General features: G+C 42.2%; 2 long non-coding RNA genes across 3 annotated transcripts in view; one reads left to right on the top strand and one right to left on the bottom strand.

Annotated features, from left to right (window-relative positions):
- Positions 1-202: 202 nt before the first annotated feature.
- Positions 203-13,061, bottom strand: part of LOC140105933 (uncharacterized) — a 63,152-nt gene continuing 50,293 nt past the window's right edge. Inside the window, exons 3-4 of one of the 2 annotated variants that reach the window (XR_011850682.1) lie at positions 1,676-1,816; positions 203-854 (exon numbers count right to left, since the gene is read on the bottom strand). This is a non-coding gene — a long non-coding RNA (uncharacterized lncRNA). The remainder of the gene's footprint in view (positions 855-1,675; positions 1,817-13,061) is intronic. The other variant, XR_011850681.1, reaches the window with a different exon arrangement.
- On the top strand, positions 10,133-12,855 carry LOC140106004 (uncharacterized). Its single transcript, XR_011850700.1, has 3 exons — positions 10,133-10,250; positions 11,185-11,308; positions 12,359-12,855. It is a non-coding gene; the product is annotated as an uncharacterized lncRNA (long non-coding RNA).

Genomic DNA, 13,061 nt, shown 5'->3' with positions numbered 1-13,061 from the left:
ACACACATTCACTACCACACACATACATACAGCATATTCCCACCCAATACCCTAGATGCCGTGGTCCCCTGACACTGTGGGCCCCATAGCAGCTGCTATGGTTGCTTCCCCTGTAGTTACGCCCTTGTAAGTGCCCCTGGTTTATCATGATGGATTTTGATTGCAGATTTATTTTTAATAATCAGAAATTCATAGCTAATAGGCAAAAGGTGGCAACATGCAAAACAATGAGCACAAATGAGGACACAAGATAAAAGATAATGAAAAATATTGAAACTGTTATAGAACTCTATAGGAATATTATATAGAGTAGTGCACCATGCAGCATCCCTGTAAATGAAACCCTATGCCTCCAGCATCTTCCCCAGCATGAACCTTGCAGCAATTCCAGTCTCATCTGCTGATAAAAGCCAATGCACAGTCTGAATGAAGCCCTTTGGATTTGACCTATTGCATGTTCAAGTCTGTCAGCTGCAAATGGCTTGGTGAGAATTGATCTTTCCTGAAACTCGCTGAGATCGCTCAGTAAATGAAAGGCCTACAGATGCATCATTCATTCAAAATTCATTTTCACATGGGGTATATTCCTGAAATAGGTGAAATTCCAATCTCCTTGTAAGTAACATATTGGAAGCATCAGCTAAGGCGATCCTGCGGTTAACTAAAAACAACACAGACTCCAAAATAACAGTCCGGCCGCTGATTTATGGAGGACTCTGCCTTTTCCCTCAAAGCTGCTTTCTTTTCGTTTTTTTGACAATGTTCTCCTTCCTCAATCTCTTACTAGCACACCCCAGGGTGTCCTTGAATTCACGCAGAGACGTTGTTTGTTTCTCCCCTTCACAATATTCACACTAATAGCAAAAAAAAAAGTTATTACAGAGTGAAAAACCTGATATAGACTTTGGAGCAACAAGATCATCAGAACTGTATCAAGTCATGGAAGGCTTCATTTAAATCGTGTATGCAGGGTCTGGCATTGTATTGTAAAATATGGGTTCACACACAGTTGGCAGGAGTAGATTTTGTGCCACCTACTACCAATACATCCATGTACTATAGATTTCTAAGGAATGGGTGTACTGCCACATCGTAATCCATCAGGTTCTGTATTATGATGATGTATTTTTATCTATGTAGCTGGAAAAAACCCTTAGGGGTCATTCACTAAGGGACCGAATCGTTTTTCCTCTAAAGTCTAAATCATAACACAAATCCCACCTATATTATATCACCGCGTCTGTCACAACCTGTAGAATAAAAGTAAATGATTATTGAACCTGTATGATGAACGCCGTAAAAAAAACTGTAAACAATTGCCAAAAAATATGATTTTTACCTATTGAATCCCACAAAAAATGCTATAAAAAGTGATAAAAAAAAATATGTATTTCTTCCCGGTGCTTGTAAGTGCATGTCTTGCGCCACAATTTCCGATGTTAAATCCTGCGCGTTGTCCGAATCCGTCGGACCCTCCCCCGATTTGTGTCGCGTGAAAGCCGGCGCCGATGTGCCAAAACTCGTGTATACTCGTGTATAAGCCGAGTTTATCAGCACAAAAAATGTGCTGAAAAATGTCCCCTCGGCTTATACACGAATCAATACACTTATACATATACTTAAAAAATATTTAAAAAATAATAATCTTATATATTCACCCTCCGGTGGCCCCGACGTGCAGCGCTGCTCCCCCGATGTCCGTGCGTGTCCTCTGCTGGCTTCAGCGCCCATCTTCTGTCTTCTCTAACTTCGTGCTGTCTTCAATACCACCATTTTGAAGTGTAATTTGTTACGCAGAAAATAAGCCATAACACAGCTTTGTGCATGGAAAAATACAAAAGTTATAGATTTTTGAAGGTGGGGAGTGAAAAATGAAAACGTTAAGCTATAAACGTTAAGCTATAAACTGGCGAGAGAGAGGAAGCTGTGTGCAGAGGGCACCATGTGACAACAGGAAACTATCAAAAGGGGCCAAAGTCACAGGGAAATACTGTATTTCTACAGAGACATGACTAGAGGAAGAGATTTATGGGAAAGTGGATAACCTCTTTAAGAACACTCCATAAGTGCTCCAAGTTCAGCTACAGTCCTGTGATATAAATGTATTTTTCACAGTCCTGCTACTACTAACAAAATACACATAGGTATGGTTACGGCAAGCGGCTGATGTCATGGTGTGTGTGCCGCAGCCGTGGGACCCAAAGACCGAGTCGGAGCTGAAGACAGAAGAGGACTTACTGGGGGTGTCGGAAAGGCGAGTACAGGAGGTTATTTTCATTGACTCGAGTATAAGCCAAGTTAGCCACATTTTTGGTGCTGAAAAACTTGGCTTATACTTTAGGATAAACAGTAACCAAATCAAAAGCAAATCACAAAACACTTTACATATAATTGACAAGATTTATCGTATCCTTCAAGCAATATCAGATCATGCAAGAACAGGACATTTACGTGATGACAAATAATGTTACTGATTCCTTATCAATGTACCGGTATATATGAATCCCACGGAGTCTGAAATATAAGCGATATCTTCCATCTTTCCACACAATCAAATTACTCATGAACTTTGCTTCTACCATAATAAAATTCCAAAGCCCACCTAGGATCACATTGACAGATGCAATAACATGCCCAAGACGGAAGAGACATATTCTTTTCATTGTAACCAATATGTGTTCACCTTCGTCCCCAGAAGACGGTAGGACAGACCATCAGTTTTATATAACGGGACATAAAACCTTATTTTTCTAAAGCATTATTTTTAAGAGTAAAAATATCCTATATACAGCTAGCTCCATACATATTTGGACAGAAACATTTTTCTACTTCTGTACATCATAATTAATTTTGAACATAATTCAGATGCAGTTGTCACCTTTTTGGACGGAGTCGCATGAACCCATTATACAACATGATATCATGAGCGGCTTCAAAGTTCCTCTGAAGTTTGTGGGGGAAATACATCAAGCTATCTCCACCAGAATTTCAGACAAAAGGGTATGGCCTCTTGCAAAGGGGCGTGGCTAGTCAGGTACCAGAAAAAATTCTGCCTTGTGCCACAAAATTCTGGCATAAACTAGAACTAATCACTGTCTGGGTGGTTCAATGACTGGGGCGTCGGATGCCCTCCCTGTGTCAACAAAGGTGATTTTCCATAGAAATTGATATTTATAGCTTTTACTGATATTATTTTGTTAAAAGGAAATTTAAATTAAATCTTTATTAACCTGCTACAATATTCTCACCATTTCTTCTATATAAGGACACTACTAAACTGTGATACGTGGTTGTAAAAACCCTGTAGATGTGACATAGGGGTGAGTAGAGAACAGGCACGTCAATGCAAGCAAGAGAACAGAGACCGATGAGAAGGACCAGAGCAGAGGCACTGGAATGGGTGTTTTTTAAAAAAAATAATTTCCTTTCATAATTTTTTTTGTCCAATTTAAAAAAAAAATCTATTTAATTTCCCAGTTTTGTGACAAAGCTTATTGTCTCTACAGCTCAAAAGGTGGTGCCCAGAACAAACCCATAGTCGGACTGATCCACCAGGTTTCTGGGGAAAGCACCGGTGGGCCCTGAAACCTGCTGGCTCTGCCTCCTCGCTGCACCGACTCCGCCCCCTCGCAGCAGGTCGGCAGGTGCGATATGATGACGTCATCTCCTGCCGGCTTTGTGTACACAGCAGCAGAGAAGATGAGGAGCTGCTGGGAGAGATACCAGTGGGCCCACAATAAGAGGGGGAGATACAAGGGGATAACATTAAGATGAGGGACGTGAGAGGGGCCAAAATGAGGGTGGTGAAAGGGAGTACAGAAGATAAAAATACTGGGAAACCTATTGACTTGACCTAGTATATAGCCCAGATCATGCCCCCAGTATATAGCAAGGATGCCCTTGTCCCCAGTATATAGACAGCCAGCTCATGTCCCCAGTATATGTCCAGCAGCCCCTGCCCCCCACTAATTAGGCTGCATCCCCTGCCCGCCAGCATATAGCTTGCAACCCCTGCCCCCAGTATATAGCCTGAAGCCCTGGTCTCCTAGTATATAGCCTGCAGCCCCTGTCCCCCAGTATTTAGCCTACAGCCCATGTCCCCTTGTATATAGCCTGCAGCCCCAGTCCCCAAGTATTTTGCCTACAGTCCCCGCCTCCCCAGTATATAGCCTGTAGTCCCTTCCCCCATTATATAGCATGTAGCCCCTCCCAGAAAAATGCCCAGCCTATAAGAAAAAAAACAAAATGTGTCCGTACCTTCCGACGCCCCTGGCAGGTCCTCTTCTTTCCACCGATGTTTCGGTCTGTCAACTGCTCGCTGACATCATAGTATGGCTGATGTAATGATGTGAGCAGGGGGCATCGGAAGGTGAGTACACATTTTGTTTTTTTTATAGACTAGGGTACAAGCCGAGTTAGGTTTTTTCAGCATATTTTTTGTGCTGAAAAACTTGGCTTATGCTCGAGTATTTACGGTACATTTAATATTCCCATGTAGCAGTAGGTGGGCCCCCAAAATCAATTTAACTGGTGGGCACTTGGTCCCGCAGTCCTACCCTGAACAAACAAATATAAAATTGGACTTAATTGTGGATTTTACCCTTTGTAATATCTGTTATCCCGGAAATGTGCTGGTATAACAGAGGTTTTCATGTAAATGTTAGCAGGACATTTGTAAGTCATGGAAAATGGTGGGCAATCGGCTTTACATAACAGTGATGCCTTTATCCTCAGCTTGGGCCTCATGAAGGGCAAAAAGACTTGTGCCTCTCGAGTGAACTACAGACCATGCAAACATTTATTACCCGTGTATCTCACCATATTAGGAGGATTAGAATTTCCGCAATGGCTATAAGCGCAGCTTTTAATTGGATGTCAGGGAATGACCTACAAAATACTCGTTTTGATGGTTGGATTTTAATGCAAAAATGTTCAAATTTGCCATAAAATGAGGATGGTTATGCAGTTTTGTAAAAAAAAATGCTAACACAGGAGAAATTCCGCTGGTTTTATGATCTTAGATGAATATTTTGAGCACAACTCTCACCTCACATCTCTCCCAGGATCACATCCGGATATCAGACAGTGTGAATTTAACTAAACTTGCTGGAGAAACTTTCCGTACTGTTGGCGGTAGATTAATACAGTCTTGACCTTTACACTGAGTTGGGAAAAACTTGAGGTTATTACAATGTTTATGGCCCCGCCAGGTTGCTGATGATAAGAGTAAAGGAACAGATGTAGAGTAAATAAGACTATAATATTAATCTATTCCCACTCCACTACTAAACACAAATTTGGGAATTTCAATTACTTACAAAAATGTCTGAGGTTTTTTTTATACTTCTGTAGCTATTTTACTTTGTATAGACAATGCTACATTTGGTGACATCAGCGAGGCATGGGTAACTTCTAACAAGTCAACGATAAAATAGAAAGTAATAATAATAATTTCTTTATTTATATAGCGCACACAAATTACGTAGCGCTGCACATCAGTCCCTGTCTCACAATCTAATCAACCTACCAGTATGTTTTGGAGTGTGGGAGGAAACCGGAGGACCCAGAGCAAATCCATGCAAACACGGAGAGAACATACAAACTCTTTGCAGATGCTGACCCTGGAACTTGAACCCAGGACCCCAGCGCTGCAAGGCTGTTATGCTAACCACTAAGCCACCGTGTTGCACTTGTAGCAAATAGCCTAGAACATGTCATTAAAGGGGTTATACCAAGTTACCCCCTATCATGTGGCCAAGTCGCAAGGGTCTGATTGCTGGGACAACCACTGATTTAAAAGAATGGGAGCCCTAGCAATCTGCAGAATGGGGGGTCCAGTTCTTTTGGAGCAGCAGGTCAGGCACGTGTCCTCCAGCTCCATTCTATACAATGGTAGTGCAGGAAATTGCCGAGCACAGGTCTTTGGAGAGATCCTTGTATTTGCCTGTTCAGGTATTTGTACATTGTAATGAGGTCTCCCTTCAGTCATCTTTTCTAAACTGAATAACGCCAAATTTAGTAATTTGTCATTGCATTCTAGTACCCCCATTCCCCTAATAATCCTGGTTGCTCTCCTCTGCACCTTTTCCAGTTATACTATGTCCTTTTTATACACTGGTGCCCAAAACTGTACACAATATTCCATGTGTGGTCTGACCAGGGATTTGTATAAGGGCAAAACTATGTCTTTATCATGAGAATCCATTCCTCTCTTAATACATCCCATGACTTTATTTTCTTTAGCAGCAGCCGCCTGGCTCTGGTCACTAAAATTAAGTTTACCATCCACCAATACCCCCAAGTCCTTTTCAGCTCCAGTTTTACCAAGTAACTGACTGTTTAGAACATAATTATACTTTTTGTTTCCATGGCCCAAGTGTATAATTTTACATTTATCTACATTAAAGGGAATCTACCGTTAGGAAACTGCTTTTTGCAGTAGTTCCCAGTGCATATCGCCTATTACTGCAGCAGCTGTGTCACGGTTCGTGTGGGGCGAACCGTCTGAGAGTCTCTTTGGGAAGAGTCTGTGGACCCTCTGGACCACCGCGGTGGTTGGTATGAGACCCGAGGTGGCAGCCAGGGTAATAAATGCAGGAAACAGTCACAACCTGAGATGACAAGAGGAATGCAGAGAAACACTGGTAACGCTGGTACGGAGTGAAGACACCGCTGGGCTGGAACCCTGGAAGGCACGGCAGAAGCACAGGAAGGCAGGAGATCACCACTGGGATGGAAGCCTGGACGGCACAGCAGGAGCACAGTCGTATGGGAACAGACCACAAGATAGGGACCACAGGTTAGGGACCACAGGATACGGACAACTGGACACGGACCACCAGACACGGACCAGAGGATACATACCACAGTATACAGACCACCGGACACGGACCACAGGAGGCATCTGGAAACCCACAGGAACATGTAGGCGTCTGGGAACACACAGGAACGGGGCCTCGGGAACACACGGGAGGCTTTCACTTCAGTGGGAAGACTTGAAGATCCGGCGGGGAGTGAAGAGAGCCGCCGGGTTATATAGGAAACCCGGAAGTGACCAGCACCAATGGGAAAGACGCTGAGAAGTTAGCGCGTGCGCCCTAGCAGCGGGAGCACGCGGCCTGGAAGGCAGGAGGCGTGCGGCCTGCACACCAGGACCCGGAGCACAGCCAGGGCTAGGAGAGGTAAGTCCAGGCAGGGGGACGGGGACAGGCACCCAGGGAAGCACGGATGAACCCTCGATCCGCGACATGGATTGCGGGAGCACCCGTGACAAGCTGCATCCCGTTTTTAGCTTAAACTTGGATGTAGCTGCTGCCAAAATAAACTTTAACCCCTTAGTGACTCGGCCTGAAAAGGCTTTAAAGACCGGAGCAATTTTAGCAAATTTTCGTATGTGGCCGTTTAAGGGCCATAACTTCTTTTTTTTGTGTGCTTCCTTAAAAAAAAAATTTAGACCCAATACTGGCCCCTGTGGCACTCCACTGTGCAACTTCAACCCAATCTGACAAAGTGCCATTATTGATGACCGTCTGTTTTCTATTACTAAGCCAATTACTTACCCAAATACACAGATTTTCCCCTAGTTCCAGCAGTTTCATTTTATGTACCAACCTTTTATGTTGCAATGTATCAAATGTCTTGGAAAAGTCCAGATATACAACATCCACAACTTCCCCCAGATCCAGACTAGAACATACCTCCTCATAGAGGCCGATTAGACCACAGGACCAATCCCTCATAAACCCGGGCTGATGCTTGGTTATAAGGTTATGTACAGTGAGATCCTCCAGGATTGCATCTCTAAAAAAAACCTCAAATATTTTATCAGCAACCGAAGTTAAACTCACAGGTCTGTAGTTTCCAGGATCGCTTTGCGATCCTTATTTGTACATTGGCATCACATTTGCTATGGGGTAACAGAACCCTTATTCTCCAGATTACTTGGGGTCTCCATTCCCGTGACCAGTGGGGGTCCCAGCAGTCGGACTCATAACGGCCAACTTGTTATCCCCTCTCCTGGGGATAACTTGGTACAACCCCTTTAATGTCTGTTAGGTGAAGCACTCACCTACCATTCTATCCGATGGGGTCCTGTTATCTAACTATAAAGTAGCAGAATAAAAGAAGCCCCTGCAAGTGTTTCAGATTGCAGCAAGTGTGTGCATGTATGTTTCCATTTATTTAATGTGCATTCATGTATGTTTGCGCTTTTGAGCACTACTGCTTGTACTTTATATATGAGCATGTGTTTGCATGTCATGATTTATTGCAATATTATTTTCATACCGTCTTATAGAACTTCCATCGCTATAAATCATATTCATATGTTTGTTCAGGTGTAGCATGTGGTAGCATTTTTAGTGGCACAGTGTGACATTTTTATCAGCACAGTGTGACAGAATTTCTCTGGCTGGGTTTGTAGCAGTTTTTTTTAGATGTAGGATGAAACTTTATATCATGGCAATGACTCTACATAATACAATGATGACATCTATCATTGTATATTGTAGCGCTAGAAGCAGTTGAATAAATGATAGTCAATGGTTAATATTCCTGCTTTTATTTAATCTTGTTTAAACTGTCCTCTGCTGAAATCCAGAAGTCACTTGTGACCACTAGAAGTTTACCAGACTCTTGGCGTGCGAGGTATAATGACTTGTTCCACAGTGATATGAGCCAAGTAGTCAGGAGTTCTTTAACTTTGTATATGAAATTGTATTAAAACTTTAATAAAAATCAGCTATGGATGTTATCAGTGGAATGTATGAAGAGGGTGCAGAAGTCTCGGGGATTCAGTCACCTACGAGTAATGAACCCATATTCTATATTTGACTAACAGCTGCTGTACAGCTGCACGCCTGGTAATACCCCTACGTAACCGGACCATACAACACCTCCAAGCATTTGTGATGTCAGCAGCGCTCCACTCAAAGCTTTTACGGCCTTGCAGCTGCCAGTCTGTCTTACAATGGTCCTGAATGGGGAAATTTACCACTATTTACTGTTGTCTACAGCTGCGTATCACCTGTGATCCGAGAGGTTATAGAACGGATTTAAAGAGGTCATTAGCGAATGGATCTCATGCTAATCCCAGACCTTGTGCTCAGCCTCATTCATACATCCGAAATGAATTAGTCACACATAAGAGTCAGGAGTGACTTATCACGGTGTCTCGTCTTAGTATGAATGCTTCCAGATGCAGCTAATTATTTGTTCGATTTACTTCAATTAGATTATTTGCATCCTGTCATAAAGTCTTTGGAATAAAATTCTTTCGGTGTAATTTCCCTCGACGCTCCATGTTTGCTTCAGATCTTTCACCAATGTGGATTTTATTACATTTCATAATAAACGAACAAACAAAGGGAAGTTCCGGATTGAGAGAGAGGAGACATTCTGTATAGGGTGGGGATGGCTCATAGATACAACCCATACCAGAGCTCTAAGCACCTGCTGTCTGATAATATTTCTAGGGTGTTGATGTTAATAGTGAGGTCACGGTGGAATACAATGCTACTAACAACATATTCACAAACAAGTTGTATACAATAAACTTAATTGCTGATGTTGCACAAAAAGTTGCAGAGCCTATACATGAATTGTGAACGTCAAGCCATTGACATCCCCAAATGAGCTCTTCATCGGTCTTGGTAGATTATCACAATGTGGACTTCATTCATCTCTATTTAATGACTATAATAAATAATAATATTTCTTTATTTATATAGCGCACACAGATTTCACAGCACTACACAGAGCTTGCTAAATCAGTCCCTGTCCTCAATGGGGCTCACAATCTAATCAACCTACCAGTATGTTTTTGGAGTGTGGGAGGAAACCGGAGGACCCAGGGGAAACTCATGCAGAGAGAACGTACAAACTCTTTGCAGATGTTGATCCTGGGACTTGACCTGAACAGATCCTTGGGCAGTAATACTGAGCAGGCATTTAGTTGTACTTCACTGTGATAAATTTGCAGGGCTAAACAAATACTTTTAAATCAAGGACATCTTGAAAGAGGAAAGTCATTGTTGCATGCAGTGTGCATCACACCGTTACTTGCTGCCTCTCATTCCGGTGACACCCTCTAGTGCCGTCTTATGCCGTGTTCCTAGGCAACTGGAATGGATTTGCCACATTCCATTCTATCCCAGAATCCTGTGCTGGACTGTGTCTTCTCCAATTCATACCTGTTTTGTACTATCTCCATTAAATATGGCCATACATGGCTCCTGCTTCAAAATTAGGTTGTGAGTATTAATATGCAGTTTCTGATGAGCTCATAAAGGTCTGCTATGTGACCCCAGATGGTTCTCTCAATCACGACCTTAGCATTCACCTTTGACTCCATTACAGTTCCTGTCCAGAATACTTACTCAAGATGAATCGTACCAGTAGTACTACTCCTAGCTCATTCCTGGTGTCTGGGTTTCTAGTTTGTTCCTGGTACAAAGCTATTGGGGTCCTCTTTCTAGAGTCCACACTCCAGTGACTGCCCTGTGGCCATAGTCTATGTTTCACCTTTACAGACATGTTGCAAGTTAGATCTTCAACCATCCTATGTTCTGGGGAGCATTCTTCCTTGTGAAGGTTAAAGAGTAGAGACCAAGGAATCCATTTGTATTAAACTAATTTTGGCCTTATGGGTAGCTCCAAAGGGCCAATGGCCATCAGTGAAATTTAAATAATTGCAACAAATATTCAGATTTTTAGATGAACATTTGAAGTGATCAACAATTGTTTATGCCACTCTACAACATGGTCCGAAACGCATCGGCAGTCAGGTTCAGGATGATCCCTGATCTTTATAATGTCCTAATAAAGTTTTTTATTTCAATACATTTTGCCAGTGCCATTAGACACTATTCATTTTTCCAGATTGTAACCTTGTGCCAGAGTAAAAATTGGAATATTTAAAAACTAGTTTTTGGACAGTCACATATATAGAAGAACATGACCAAACCGTTTAATAAATTATACTTAATATAACCCGATTTGAATAAAATGCCATTTTGTAAGCTCTTGGGATCAGGGCCCTCGCGCCTATTGTTCCATATAACTGTTTGTACTCTGTAATGTAATATTATATTTGTTTATATCCCTAAGATTTGAAAAGCGCTACGGGATATGATGGCGCTATATAAATAAAGATTATTATTAATACTGATACATTTCCCTTTAAAGTATGAATACCAGGAATCAGCCTTATCTCTTATCAATAAAGGACAAGACACTGAATTACAGCATATCCACTTTGTTGTACTACGATCAATAAAATCTTCCATTTATCATACTGTCACAGTGTCAGGTAAAATATACGAGCCAGTAATAATGCTGCATGCTTTACATGTATGTTAGTGGCTTATAGGACATTTTGTTGCCATTTAGTTTGTTTTGCTTAAAGGAAATCTACCATTTGTCTTTTTGCCTTATGAACCAAAAGCATACCTTGAGAATGCTGTAGCTACAATGATGCAGAAACATATCCTGTTTCATCCCTGAACCGAGTGGTTTTGCTAAAAACAATTATAAAATTCAGGACCTTGGAAAAGCTGGATGCAGGATGGATGAACTGGATGAGCTGCTGGAACTGTTCTAATCAGCCTGAGCTGGATGACTCAGCAGCTGGGGGATGGTGCACTGCTTACTTACCCGGCCCATTCGCGATCTAGTGGCGCGTTCTCTGCGGTGGATTCGGGTCTTCCGGTGATTCACTAAGGCAGTTCCTCCAACGTCCACCAGATGTCGCTGCTGCGCTGAAGTCCGCCAAGGCCCGCCGGAGTTCACGATCCTATACTTGGTGAAGGTAAGTGCGTGTCCCACGACACTTTTTTTTTTTTTTTATGCGGCGGTTTCTCCGAATCTGTCGGGTATTTCGTTTGGCCACGCCCCCCGATTTTTCTCGCGTGCATGCCGGCGCCGATGCGCCACAATCCAATCGCATGCTAGAAAAACCTGGGGCAATACAGGGAAAATCGGTGCAAATCGGAAATATTCGGGTAACACGTCGGGAAAACGCGAATCGGGCACTTAGTAAATGACCCCCAGTGAATACACTGTTCTTGGCTTATGCTGGAGCAGTGCATAATTAGTGTAAGAGGAGAGCACCGGGGCAGCCACAGGAGTAACAGAGCCTCATTATCATAATTTTATAATTGTTTTCCTGCAAAAATCACTCAGTTCAGGGATTACACAAGATATGCTTCTGCATCAGTGTCGCTACAGCATTCTCAAGGTTCATAATGCATTAAAACAAATGGTAGATTTCCTTTCATTTTTGTGCATTTATTACAGTAGACGCAAAAAAAAACATTTTATAATTGCTTTATTTAATTAAAACGAATTTTTTTTTTTAAAGCATTCAAAACAGCATAGCACTCAGCAGAAGCATTGAGTGTTATAGATTAATGAGCCATAGACAAAGAGGCCCGGCCTGGGATGTAGCCCGAACCTCAAAGTGGGACCCAAGTTCCTTCATTATGCCAAAGAAACTTTCCTATCATAAGAAGAGCAGCTTCACCTTCAAAAACATTTCGGATGCGGGAGAGACATCAAAGCAAACCCTCCTACAGGAGGCAAGGAGAGGAACACAGAGCCGTAGTTCTCTTTCAGTGGCAAATTCTATATCAAACCAACCTCAGAATATAAAACATTCAAGAATTCGCTGGTCTGCAAAGGGATAGAAGAGGAGAGATTTTGTGTGGTGTCGTTGTTGGGAGTCTATCAGCGATATCATTGTCTGCACTTGGCTGGACAACACAGAGGCCTAGTCAAAGTTACATCAGACGGATATTTCTAGTCTTTCTTTTTGATCCTCTCTCTGTTGGACATTGTCCAGCAAAAATAAAGCTTTTATAGGACATTTTAGTGTAGAATTTCTAAGATGAACATTGTAAAACATACTCTCTGCCTGTCATTGGTTGCCATGGGTTGTTGTGGGACTGATCAAATAAAAGGTTTCTGTTGGGGGGAGTGGATACATTTTTATATATAAAAAGTATAGAAAAGAGGTTGCATAATCTATAAATCTAATCTATATTTTATAAATCAGTCGCGGCATG

This window comes from Engystomops pustulosus, chromosome 11 (genome assembly GCF_040894005.1).
Source record: "Engystomops pustulosus chromosome 11, aEngPut4.maternal, whole genome shotgun sequence".
Classification (NCBI taxonomy): domain Eukaryota; kingdom Metazoa; phylum Chordata; class Amphibia; order Anura; family Leptodactylidae; genus Engystomops; species Engystomops pustulosus.
This window is presented reverse-complemented; position numbering and strand designations above follow the sequence as displayed.